This window comes from Cryptotermes secundus, unplaced genomic scaffold, assembly GCF_002891405.2.
Source record: "Cryptotermes secundus unplaced genomic scaffold, Csec_1.0 scaffold843, whole genome shotgun sequence".
In the NCBI taxonomy this organism is placed as follows: Eukaryota; Metazoa; Arthropoda; class Insecta; order Blattodea; family Kalotermitidae; genus Cryptotermes; species Cryptotermes secundus.
Window position 1 is genome coordinate 352,412 of NW_019731994.1, and position 14,033 is coordinate 366,444.

General features: G+C 46.4%; 1 protein-coding gene across 2 annotated transcripts in view; it reads left to right on the forward strand.

The window, feature by feature from the left end:
* LOC111867475 overlaps window positions 1-14,033 on the forward strand; it is a 95,204-nt gene that overhangs the window by 42,351 nt on the left and 38,820 nt on the right. The window contains exons 1-2 of one of the 2 annotated variants that reach the window (XM_023857383.2): window positions 12,146-12,163; window positions 12,606-12,675. The gene's annotated coding sequence lies outside the window, so the exon portion shown is untranslated. Of the gene's footprint in view, window positions 1-12,145; window positions 12,164-12,605; window positions 12,676-14,033 lie in introns of those variants that run through there. The other variant, XM_023857382.2, reaches the window with a different exon arrangement.

The window sequence follows — 14,033 nt, forward strand, 5'->3', positions numbered from 1 at the left end:
AAAGTGGCGCTGGGGCGGGTTTTCTCTGAGTACTTCGATTTCCCCTCCAAATCTTAATTCTACCAAATTCTCCATCATCATAATCACCCGGGGCAGGCTACAATAGGCCAATCAGTGGCCGCCGTGCCGAGGGGACACAGTTGGACTGCGCCCCTCACTAAGGGAATTAAAAGGCCGCGCAGTAGCTCAAGCGGTTAGTCGCTGACTTCCCACCGCGGCGGCCCGGATTCGATTCCGGGTTTGTTCAAGTGGGATTTGTGGTGGACAAAGTGGCGCTGGGGTAGGTTTTCTCCGAGTACTTCGGTTTCCCCTGCCAATCTTCATTCCACCAGTTGCTCCGCAATCACCCTCACCTATCATCTGGGGCTGGTCCAATAGGCCAGAAGTGACCGCAGTACAAGGGACTTAGTCCCACCCCACTAGCAACAGAAAAAAGTGAATTAAAAAAAACAGGCCTAAAGGCCCACAGGGTTGTGAGGTGTTGAGGCTCCCACATTTTCTAGACAATCGGCTCACAGATGGCGGTGAGGTTGTCAGCCTTATGCGCCGGCCGCCCTTTACCCCTAGGAATATTCCTGGTACTCATTTCTGTTAGAGATTGAGATGACCCCAGGGCCATAGTGCTGTTGGAAGGATTAGGTAAATTGAAAATATCCACCTCATCGGAATCGATCCCGCGACCTTCCGGCTTGTGGTATAGTGCCTCAACCAACTGCGCTACCGCGTAAGAAGCATAACCCATGGTTTAATGATGGATGCTCAGAATTATCAGACAAAAGGAAACAAGCCAAATTGCAATGGTTACAGGATCCAAGCGAGTTAATTGGAGATAATCTGAACAATATAAGACGTGAAACCAGCAGGCATTTCAGGAACAGAAAGAGGGCATGTCTGAAAGACAAAATTGATGAGCTTGCAATGAACAGTAAGAACAAGAACATTAAAGATCTGTATAGAGGAATAAATGACTTTAAGACAGGTTATCAATCTAGAAGTAACTTAGTGGATGAGAATGGTGATCTACTTGCAGATCAAGCAGGAGGCGAAATACTACTTTCAAGAGCCATAAGCTAATTATTTCTATTTGGCATAAAGAAAATTTCGTAACAGCTACGTGAGAGTATACACCTGATGATGGCCGTTTGCGGCCGAAACATGTAGTGCAGAAGAAAGCAAGATGCAAGAACTACAAAAAAATGTTGCACTTAGGACGGAGTTTACGTCATATATCGTGTAGAGTATAATAGGATGCTTAAATATAATATTGTAAATGGGACATATCAGATGTTGGTCTGTGCTGACGATGTGAATCTACTGGGTGATGATATAGATGGCCATAAAGAGAAACACATAAAATTTAATTGAGGCTAGTAAGGAGGTTGTTCTAGAAGTAAACACAGAGAAACTAAGTACGTGTATATGTTGCTGTCTCGTCACCAAAATGCAGGGCAAAATCATGACATGAAGATAGGAAACAGATGTCTTGAAAATGTGGCACAATTCACATATTTGGGAACAACGATAACAAATCAAAACCTGATTCTGAAGGAAATTAAGAGTAGACTGAACTCGGGTAATGCTTGATACCATTCAGTCCAGATCCTTTTATCTTCTCGTCTGCTGTCTAAAAATATAAAAATTAGAACATACAAAACTATAATATTGCCTGTGGTTCTGTATGAGTGTGAAATTTGGTCTCTGACGTTAACAGAATGCTGAGGAGCATATTTGGACCAAAGAGAGATGAAGTGACAGGAGGTTGGAGAAAACTGCATAATGAGGAGCTCATAACTTGTACTCTCCTCCAAGTATAATTAGAATGATCAAGTCAAGACGGAGGAGGTGAGCAGGGCACGTGGCACGAATTGGGGCGAAGAGAAATGCATAGCGATATTGGTGGGAAAGCCAGATGGAAATAGACCGCTGAGAAAACCAAGATGTAGGTGGGTGGACAATATTAAGCTCGATCTTAGAGAGAAAGAATGGAATGGTATGGATTGGATTTATTGGGCTCAGGATATGGACCAGTGAAAGACTCTTATGAACGCGATAATGAAATTTCGGCTTCCATAATATGCTGGGAAATGCTTGAGTACTACACAATTGGCGGCTTCTCAAGAAGGGCTGAGCTCCATGAATGATTGAGCGTTCAGACACTTGTCAATGAAATTATGTGAATGCAAGGAATCATACACATATTTCACGAACATAGGAAGCGGCACTCATTAACGAGTCGTATCTTCTGCATTTCCGAAACAGGCATTTTGCTCTGAAACATCTGTATCTAGCTACAAGACGGCACGGTACCACAGTCCATTAAACCTCACTGTACGCACTCACGGCTATGAAAACAATAGTCATTTATGAGGTACGAAAAAGATAGAGATTCTCGTTGAAAGATTTTATAGGGACTGAAACTCGTAGAGCCGCCATATTAAGATCGGATGAGGTTCCCGACAGTCTCCAGTTTCACAGGGCTAACAGGGGCTGTACGGGTCGACAGGCAACGCGGGTCCATGTATGCATGCACCGAGCTCTAAGTACGGCGTAGTCAGCTCAGTGGACGTGGGCTCTCGTCTGCCTCTCTCGCCCTTGTTAACCCCTAAAGCCCAGTAGTCACTATACGTACCACCTGCTTTAGCAGACTAGAACTCTGCATTCCTCCCGCATAGTATAGCTGATGTGTGTTCCGTATGAGTAAACAGCAACTGTTTCCCCAAACAACGGTAAGCGGTTGGGCTTTGTACCGGAGATGTCATGTGTTTCCTGTGAGGTACAGCCTGGATTCTTATATATTATTTAGAAGAACTTCAGTCTTTAAAGAGTGTACGCTCACCTTTACAAGAAACTTAGGGCTTTACATGACTGGCCTTGTATGTACGCCGCATGTGCTCGTGGCCGTGCGAGAAAAGAAACAGGTGGCTCCAGAACTCACCCAGTCCTTCACGAGTACATGTACGTATATTCACTTACAGTTAGACTCTTTTCATGATGTATCTCTTTCGGTTCTTTCTTCCATCTGTCTCTGTAAGATGTGAATGAACTGGCAAGGACTGTCGAACTGCAAGTCACTGGTCAGTTCTATGAAGTTCACACGTAAAGAATGTTTAAAAATTGAGAGCTTACCATACAGAAAACACACTGTATCTATTACAAAAACATCGGTTAATGTTGTTTAGGGAAATAATCGTTGTTTATTCTGAGTCGTAGGATACACAAAAATACACCATGTGGGCAGGATACAGAGGCCTTCATTATTAAATAAACCACTCTGGTCAGAAAGGTTACCACTCCAGCAGCCCTGCGGTGTCCAGAGCACAGGATTATCTTATAAAACTGATCTTGATCACGTCCAATGCTCGGCTATTGTGTTCTGGGTTGTGACACACATATTTCTTCCATCTTCAGGGTACCTTCACGATGGAGGCACTACCAGTCCGCACGCTGTCATAACCCAGAAGACCGCAATGTAGTATGCGAGTTGGACAGATATGTCTATACTTGTATCTTCAACTTGAAGCTTCGACCGCCTTTACCACAGTGGGAAGAGCAACCGGTAAGCATTGGGTGGGGTCCACAGTCGGCAAACCCCGGCTGTCCGGCTGCCGATTGGTTAATATGCAGACCTGGGGCGAGGCTGCACGGTAGCGTAATTGAAGGGTTGCTACTGGTTCTGCGCCCAGCCAATGGAAGCAAGCGGCGGGAGGAGCCACATCTGGGCCTCGAACCCCGTGCCAAATTCGGGAGCTCGCCACGCCCACGTCTCCGGATGTAGGCAACCCAACATTGCGTAGCGTGCAGTGGGTTGCAGCGCTTCAGGCGCTTCATGTTAATTGTGCTGTGACCGGTAGCTGCCACACAGTAGCGGTCGGGCGGGCGGGCTGCCGGTCGGCACGCGCCTGCGCACCTGCGTCGGCACTGCAGTTCCCTGCAGACACTACCATTGAGACGGAGTCCGAGCCAGCTCGACCCAATCTTTGGAACCAGCTTCACTTCTCGCAAGGGCGTGCTACATGTGCAGCCCACCTACATCAGCCGAGAAGCTGTCGAGGTTGCTCATGCTTGTAGCAAGACATGGTGTGGTGCTCTGAGCAGGCAAGACGGCGCGGCGGAAGGAGGCTGTTTGCTTTGCTGTCCGCCGGAAACGACGGTTTGTCGACATTGCGCAAAGCGCCTTTCCTTTGTTTGGTGCCTTGCATAATTAGGACCGTGTTTGCGGATCGTGCCGGGACCGCAATGCCGAGGTTCAGCAAACAGCGGCGAGACCTGCCCCTAACAGGCCCAGCCCAACGTCAAGGCGCCCTTCTTGATGTCCACTGTATGCAAGTCGCAGTTCGAGCCTTGGTATACCCATCGCAGCAGTCTGGGCGTCGTGTCAGATTTGTGGTGGATAAAACGGCATTGCGGTATATCTTAGATTTCCACTGCCAATTCTCAATCCATCAACCGGACACTAAACGAACTGAAACTGACCCTCGGTACATAAACGCTGTCCGAGCAGATCATGTAGCACGCATGTGTACAACACTTGGTTGCAGAACCTGAAGCGAAAAGACAACTGGAGAGCTCTAGGCACGGATGGGGAACGTATTAAAGAAATGTAGTGTGCCCGCATGGAACGAATTTATGTAGGCTAGGTGGGCTCATGTAGACGCGGGAATGAGCCTTCGGATTTTATAGAAGACACGGAATTGAGTAGGTGAGTGACTATTAGCTTCTCACGAAGGATTTGTTTCCATGAAGTTAGCTAGCTGTGAAATTGTCAATATATACAGCAACATTGCCGATAAGGGTGAGAGACTCGCTCACATGGGTAACACAATACAGGTGCCATCTGATATCGGGGGGGCGGAAGGCTTCTGGCAGTTCACTGTGTGTGTATGTGCGTGCGTGTAGCAAATATCGTCACATGCAGGAGCACAGGGAAAAATGAGACACTCAGTTGTCGATAGTAGCAAAACGAATGGTGATGATGTGCAACCTGCTCACGCTGGTTCGCTCGCGGATTTCTTCTTGCTTTCTATCCTGAAGATGGAGGTGATATGTTCCTCTGAATGTTAACACAATATCTACACGGCCCCATATCCCAGAAAACTGCTTTCTTCATAGTCACCGCCGTGCAAACTTCACGTCTCACTTAAGAATTGTGATGAGTTTCATGAGATGAACAACTAGAAACTAGCATGAATACTCTCAAAATGGCACAGAAAATCCGGAGTGCTTTAGGCCTGACCATTTTGTCCATCAGATGGCGTAGGTCGGAATGTGAGTGATCACTTTATGCATTATATTTTTGCTGGTTAACACAGCAATGAACTTTGCTTAGTCTCGGGGCTACAAACGAATGCACTGCCACTGAACGCAGGTTGTGGCTTACTGAACAAAGATAACTCTACCTCCTGCCAGCCTGGACGCATGTCGGTCCGGCTTCGGGACCGCAGGAGCTCATCAGCTGTGGGTCCGGCGTCCCAAGCAGGGCACACAATTATTGGCACGCTTAGCTAACTCACTCCGTGGAGAATTCCTTTTGAGAAGGTGATAGCTGTACAACTGTTCAAAAAATTCCCCAACTTTAACGGGACCCCAAGTTGCATTACAGTCCATATCCTGCGCCAGATGAATCCACTCTGTTACTATCTGTTTCTTTTAGATCCATTTAATATTATGCTCCCATCTGCTCTTAGATCTCCGAAGCAAGTTATTTCTTACTTTAAATTTTTTAAACCAAACTGTCACATGCCTCTTGCGCCATAGCTCAAGCAGTTAGTCGCTGGCTTCCCACCGCGGCGGCCCGGGTTCGATGCCTGGGTCTGGTCAAGTTGGGTTTGTGGTGGACAAAATGGCGCTGGGGCAGGTTTCCTCCGAGTACTTCGGTTTCCCTGACAATCTTCATTCCACCAATTGCTCCAAAATCACCCTCACCTATCATCTAGGGCTGGTACAATAGGCCAGAAGTGGCCGCAGTACAAGGGACTTAGTCCCACCCCACTAGCAATAAACAAAAATAATATATGCCTCTTCACCTCTCCCATGCGTGCTACATATCTCACCCAGCTCTCCCTTCTAGTCAGTGTATTAGTGAAGGTCACAAATTACGAAGCTAGTCCTTACACAACTGCCCCTCCCCCCTGCAATAGCGCCACTGTCTGGTAGTCTACATATCGAATGAGACCGGGTGTACTGCATGCTCCATTCTGCAGCGAAATGCTGATAACTACAGAACGTATAGCATAACACATCCTACGGCGTGATTAAACCGCTAATGCACATAGGTAACTATATATACCACCTGTTTTAACAGCAAGAAATTTTGCATGTTGTCCATACAGTGTGTTTATGTATTTCATATCGCAATAAACAATGATTATTTCCCTAAGCAGCATTAACCGGTTGGTCTTGGTAGCGGAGACTCGGTGTGTTTGCTGTGAGGTAGGCTTCAAGGGGCTGAAAGGATCGTGAAAAAAAGGCACAAGTGAAGAGGCATCACGGAAACACCTCCTGCCACAGGTGCTTCCCGATCATATTCTGTTGGGCAGAGTTGGTGTTTTCGGAAAGCTGGTCCTCGCCAGCACAGTAATACTTGGTTCTGAGTCCCGTGGACCTCATGACAATAATTTTCTGTCTCATGACTCTGGGAGTCATGCAACTGCCAGAAAGCGAGGTCGTTGTCGAGACACCAAGATACGAACCGCGGTGTTCCCGTCATCCAACCCTTTCAAGGGAAGATATCAATATGGCGGCCTTTCGAACAATCCAGTTAGCACAGACCCGTATCAACTGGGCGTTTTTTTAGAACATAAAATACTCGGGACGACAAATGTCTGCAGGCCTAGCGCTTCAGGTCCGCTGCTGTAGCTACACACACACCTGAGGCCTGCCTGTCTGACGAATGAAGAAGGCTTCTGCTTAAGATAGTGTTCTTGGAGACGTGACTCCGTGAATTCTGGTACATGCGAGCCAACGTTTCGGAGGAACCTGCTGCCTCCAATTTAAAGTAGGTGAAGGCAGCATGTTTTATTTTTTTTTAATACGCTTAGTGGGGAATGGAGTCCAGTTTGGTTCACTCGGCACGGCGGCCCCTGATTGGCCTATTGTACCTACCCTGGGTGATTATGATGATGGAGAATTTAGTGGAATGAAGATTGGCAAGGGAAATCGAAGTACTCGGAGAAAACTCCCCCCAGCGCCATTTTGTCCACCACAAATCGCACTTGACCAGACCCGGGATCGAACCCGGGCTGCCGCTGTGGGAAGCCAGCGACTAACAGCTTGAGCTATGGCGCGGCCTATGGCAGAAGGTTTCTCCTAAACGTTGCTATCATAAGCCTGAAATTTGTTAAAATAATATTCAGTTCCTACCTTACACATAAAGCTCAGTCTGTTGTGTGAGAATTTAGACGTGGCGGTATGCAGTGGTCTCAAGATGGCGCCTGCAACATGTTGAGCACACCGACACGGCTGAACTCCGAAAGCCGAAATTAGGCCTGTACATTACATAGCCCACAGGCAGGGAGAATCTAAGGGACTGACCGGTTAATGCTGTTTGGGGAAACAGTCGCTGTTTATTGTAATAGCTTTACATAGGTTCTTCCTCCCAGAAGTTGTCTCTCTTTGTGTGTGACTGAATTCTGTTAAGAAGCTACTGCCTCTGTCACGTCTCTCAAAATATTTGAGAAGGGTTGTGAGCCCTGTTGACGGAGCAGCCGGGCCCCCAGCGAGAGCGACCAGCGCCAGGCTCCGCTCTGCTGTCAAATGCTCACGCCGCGAGGGAGACACGTTCACCGCGGTGTTCCGACAGCTGCAGCAGCAAGAAAACGCAATTCCCTGCTCGGGGTACATTTGTGCGTCGCGTTCTGTGCTCACAAAACAAAAACAACTCATACAGACCGAGCGACTGCCGCTTGTCCGCGAAGTTTAGTGCCAACTTTTGCGGATAGAGGGCGTGGCGTGGTCAGCGCAACGAATCCCCAAGGCCGTTAATTTCGGTTTTCTAGATCGGAGCCGCTATTTCCTTGAAATCGCTCCTCAGTTATCGTCACGAGGCTGAGTGCACCCTGTTTTAGACCCACTACTTCTCAGAAAAAATCTGGTAGCGCTAGGAATCGAACCTGGGCCACTGGATCTGTAGCCAGGGACGCTGACCACTAGACCACAGAGACGGTATTCGGTTCTCACAGTAAAGAGAAATACGTTCCCTTCCGCCGTGTGCTTTCTGTGAGGTGGAGCCAAAGTACTCATTACTCATTTGAGCAAATCAGATGTGATGCCCTTGATTGAGAACGGATGCCGGTGAGGATGCGGGAAAAGGGCCCAACCTGAATTTGAAATGAAAAAAAAAAATTTAATAGGAGGAAATATACCAGATAGATCCATTAGCAACAAAAATTAAAATAATTTTTAAAGATTGCTAGAAGCCTTACTGCTTAAATGTAATTTTATGATCAAATTTTCAGGCTGTCTTCTCCCCCTCGTCCGGAAACATTCCGGCGGGGCCCATGATTGAGGCCCGGCTCCTGATAACATTTCATTGGAACTAAAATTTTGTTAACCAACTCTTGAAAGAACACTCAATGAATTCTGTGAGTAGCCAGGTTCCGCGTGTTCTGGAAGCCCCAGTTCAGGAAGTCTCATGGGGAGACGTTCTCCACGACCAGCTATAACACTACGACATGGCCGCGCCACAGCTCAAGCGGTTAGTCGCTGACTCCCCACCGTGGCGGCCCGGGTTCGATCCCAGGTCTGGTCAAGTGGGATTTGTGGTGGAAAAAGTGGCGCTGAGGTAGGTTTTCTCCGAGTACTTCGGTTTCCCCTGCCAATATTCATTCCACTAAATTCTCCATCATCATAATCACCCGGGGCAGGTATAATAGGCCAATCAGAGGCCGCCGTGCTGAGTGGACCCAACTGGACTCCACCCCCACTGAGCGAAACACTACAACATCCCGAGACAGCTTCTTCGTAACTGGAATGCAAACACAGGCTGAGAGACTCCAAGCGGACTGTCATATGCCCTGATATCTGCACAGAGCAGGGATAGAAACCGCCGCAAGGTGGCCGGTAACAGGGTTCGATACGGTGATATGACTGGAGGAAGTGCTCTCTTTGCTACAAGAAATAGTGTTGTCTGAGAGCAAAGAAAACGTTCATGGGATCTGGAGACAGCCTTATTCTGTTACTTATTTCATGGCACGCAAAATGACAGCCAGACGTGTTTACAGTTTGCATATGTGCAGGACAGAAGCCTGTTTTTGACGGCACAGAAAATAAGAACAAATATATATTTATTGGATTGTTTAACAAAACGGAAAATTCCTCGCAGACATGGAGAGAATATTTTTAAATTTAACGTCCCAATGAATGCAGTCAGACCATACAAGAGTTCATATAACAATACGTATACATAAAATGTCCCCCAGATGCCGCGTAACATGGCGTATTTACGTACTTACTTCGTGGAACACAAAACAAAATCCAGAAAAATATCTTAATGTTATGATACATAAAATGATGGTGAAATTATATTATGCGTGACACAGAAAATACAGATCACACTTGGCGGACAATTTGTAATCAATATTTTGTTAAGACACGGCAGGGAGAATACAGATCTGATGCTGAAACAGTAGGCCAGTGAGGGCCCTAAGTAAGCCTAGACATAAATCAATTATTTTGCTAGCAAGAGATATTTCATCCCACTTGCAGACAATCTGTTATTTAACTGCTGACGAATCAGAAATCAGGACAAGAGAAAAACTGACGGGGCGTGTTTCTCATCGCCACGGCCAAACCAACTTGGCTCGCGCTGGCGACTGCATCTTAGATACATAAAATACAACCAATCCTGACAAAGATGTCTGACTTAAACTTAGGAGATGCTGAAATTTCTGTATTAACCAATAGGTATGTACACAATGCCTGAGAAACTGGTAATTGTTAGTTACAATACACAGATCTGCTCCTTCATATCAGCACGAATCCCAGGGATCTGCCCGTTGTCTGTCAATAACACTCTTCGACTTAACAGTTTGTGCGGTGATTAATGATACAGTACAATAAACAACAACAACAATGATTGAATCAAACAACGTTTATATTGTTTACAAATTTAAACATATTGATTGAACACTATAATTTGTGTATTATCGACAAACTACATCGATTTAACCCCAAAATGTCCGCATTGTTTATCGATAGAGCATGCCAGTTTAACCCAACAATTTGTGCACTGTTTATCGATAAAAAACAAAGCGATCAAACCCAACATTTTATTGCACTGTTTGTGGGGAAAAAATAAACGATTTAATCCAACAACTTTTGTGGAATTCATGGACAAAACCAACAATTGAAACCCGAAATTTGGGCATTGTTCACCGACAAAGCACTGCGATTTTAACCGAACCATTTTTGCACTGTTTAAACGCGTCTGTTTAACCCAACAATTTGTGCATTTTTATGGGCGAAATAAAATGTATCTGACTCAGCAACTCATGCACTGTCTATCGATAAAATGATGCAATGCAATCCAACAATCTGTGTTGTATATAGGACAAACAGTGATTCAACGCAATTTATGAACTGTTTATCGATAAAATTATGCGATTCAATCCAACAATTTGTGTTGTATATAGAACAGACAGTGATTCAACGCAATTTATGCACTGTTTATCGATAAAATAATGCGATTGCATCCAGCAATTTGTGTTGTATATAGGACAAACAGTGATTCAACGCAATTTATGAACTGTTTATCGATAAAATTATGCGATTCAATCCAACAATTTGTGTTGTATATAGAACAAACAAAGTGATTCAACGCAATTTATGCACTGTCTATCGATAAAATTATGCGATTCAATCCAACAATTTGTGTTGTATATAGAACAGACAGTGATTCAACGCAATTTATGAACTGTTTATCGATAAAATAATGCGATTCAATCCAACAATTTGTGTTGTATATAGAACAAACAGTGATTCAACGCAATTCATGCACTGTTTATCGAAAAATCACAGCTATTTAACTCAACAATGTGTTTGTTGTTTGTCAATAAAACATTAATTTAGTCCAACAATTTGTGCACTGTTTATCAGTAAAACACTACTTTAATGCAACAATTAGTGCACTGTTTATCAGTAAAACAAGCTAATTCAACTGAATATTTTGTACATTGTTTATGAACAAAACAAAGTGATGTAATTCCGCAATTTGTGCTTTGTCTATCGATAAATCAAATCGATCTAACGCAGCTTTCCCACTGCGAATTACTCGAATAATCAGTTCTATGTTTACCGATGAAGCAAAATGACTTAACCCCAAAATCTGTGCATTGTCTCTGGACGAACCAGAGCGACTTAGGACAACAATCCGTGCATTGTTTGACGACGGACGAGTTCCTTACCTTGTGGAGCGAGCGAGCGAGCGGCTGGCGTTGAGGCGTGTAGCTCGGTAAGCTTGTAGCATGAGAAGTGCACGCGGCTTCTGTAAGTGCTGAGCTCTGGGTCGGTGGCTGCTCCCCCCTCCCCCTCGTGCGGCCAGCCATCCGACGGACGAGCTGAGCGTGGGAAATGCACAGTAGCCAGCCCGGGGAGCGGCCAGACATAGGCCACGCCCCCCAGGCGCTTAATGATTGGCCGATTGAATAATCGTGCCTGTGCGACCAGCAAAACGAGCAAAGAATTAACGACGAGTAAAATAATTGGTTGCTATGGTAACTCCACCTCGGCTTGGCGGGTAACAATGCAGCCGCCGCCCCCACATCGGGCGAGCAATATGGGAAAATGCCAAAGACAGGATCCTGCCTGGGGGAGCATCCCATGGGGGGGGGGGTGGCTGCTTGTTATGCAGAGGGGCTCGGGCGCCCCAAGGTACAACAGTCCGCCACTGAAACTCATCTTGAGCCATCACTGCATGTTTAATATTATCCTCCCATGTACTCCTACAGCGTCCAAGTGGTCTGCTGCCGTTTTAGTGTGCTTCATGCCACATGCTGCAACCACCTTACCCTCCTTGATGTAGGCCCAAGCTGTGGCGAAGCTCCTGCTATTTCCGCTCCCCTAGGTCGGTCCATATATTCGCCTTGACACTCGACATCTGCCAAGTTCCGCACCCATACAAGACAACAAATACAGTTGAGTGTGGTCTGGCCTCTGTTTTATTCCAGTGGTTAGTATACAGTATTAATAACATTAACCGGTTGGGTTTAGCAGCAGACGTCATGTGTTTCCTGTGAGGTACGGATTGGATTGCTATATATTTAGAATAAATTCAGTCTCTAAGAGACCCGTGACCCTGCGAGTAGTAGGAGGCGACGAAAAGGGAAGTCTCAATTCTGAGACAGTAAAATATGGTCGAGAGGCCCAAGGGACTCGGACCCGAGTAAGACTGCGCTGGCAAGGGCCGGCAACATATACAAAAGACAGACCCGTCCTCTCGTCAGAGATAGCGCCCCACAGAAAGAAGACCGTAACTGTCAAACGGTAATAATTAATATCTGGTCATGAGCCCAAAATGGGGCTCGACACCAAGACTTACTGACTGACTGACCGTCAGTCGCAATGTGACTTTGACTCTGAGTCTTTAAGGGGTTTAATTCTTATGCTTCCAGACACGAGGCAACCCTAAGGGTTCCGAGAGGCACTGTACGAGACGGAATGACTGAATGGACACACGGCTTGGTGAGTAAACTGTAGTCTGTTGCTGGCGTATGCAGTCCATACATTCTTGTATAGCACTTAGAAGAAATTAAGTCTTTAAAGGGTTAAGACAGACTCCATTATCCCGTTTCTGGATATAAGCGAAGACCGAATGAGGCGATGATGCTAGGCAACAGAGTGCTGTGCTAACTTACGGGACAGACGTCGGGGTGGAAAGGACGATGGGCAATGTTGCCACTGGTGGGGGTCACACAACCGTGGGGAGAGCAGTGAGAAAATCTGGCTCAAAATAGGGCCCTGTGGCAGGATTTTGTGAAAGCGGTGATGAATTTTCGGGTCCCATAGAAGGCGGTGAATATCTTGACCAGCTGCGCCATGAGTTACGTAGAGCCAGATCAGTGTCTCGCACCATACCACCGGAAGTGAGAAACGCATAAGTGGCAAACAGAAGAGTATCGTGCAATTTTCGTTATGAATTCATTTTTAGGTAAGTAAAAACTAACAAGGCAACGGCGCGAGCGGCGAGTTCGGATTGCCCTGCGTGCGACGGGATAGGTGGACCGCATAGCCATGCAAGCGTAATGGCTGCCGTGAAATGAGGTGCAATCGAGCGATCAGCCATGTCAAATCGTGAGGTCTATAGGAGCCACACTAATGGCGGCCCTATGGCTGCTTCTGCTTCAGCTTTTACAGATCAGGCCCTCTGGCCTTTTCCTGTTCAGAATATCTTCTGAGTTATGAATTGTCCCGATAATTGTCAAAGTCCTTGGGCAAGGGATTGGCACATAGCTAAGCATCTACATGCATAGGACAGTGGATCGGCCCATCGCTAGGTCTCTACATGCATAGGACAAGGCATCAGCCCATCGCTAGATTTCTACATGCATGGAACAAAACATCGGCCCATCGCTAGGTCTCTATATGCATGGAACAAGATATCGGCCCATCGCTAGGTCTCTACATGCATGGAACAAGACATCGGCCCATCGCTAGGTCTCTACATGCATGGAACAAGAAATCGGCCCATCGCTAGGTCTCTATATGCATGGAACAAGACATCGGCCCATTTCTAGGTCTCTGTATGCATGGAACAAGACATAGGCCCAACGCTAGGTCTCTATATGCATGGAACAAGACATCAGCCCATCGCTAGGTCTCTATATGCATGGAACAAGACATCGGCCCATCGCTAGGTCTCTACATGCATGGGACAAGGCATCGGCTCATCGCTAGGTCTCTACATGCATGGAACAAGATATCGGCCCATCGCTAGGTCTCTATATGCACGGAACAAGGCATCGGCCCATCGCTAAGTCTCTACATGCATGGGACAAGGCAACGGCCCATCGCTAGTTCTTTACATGCATGGAACAAGGCAT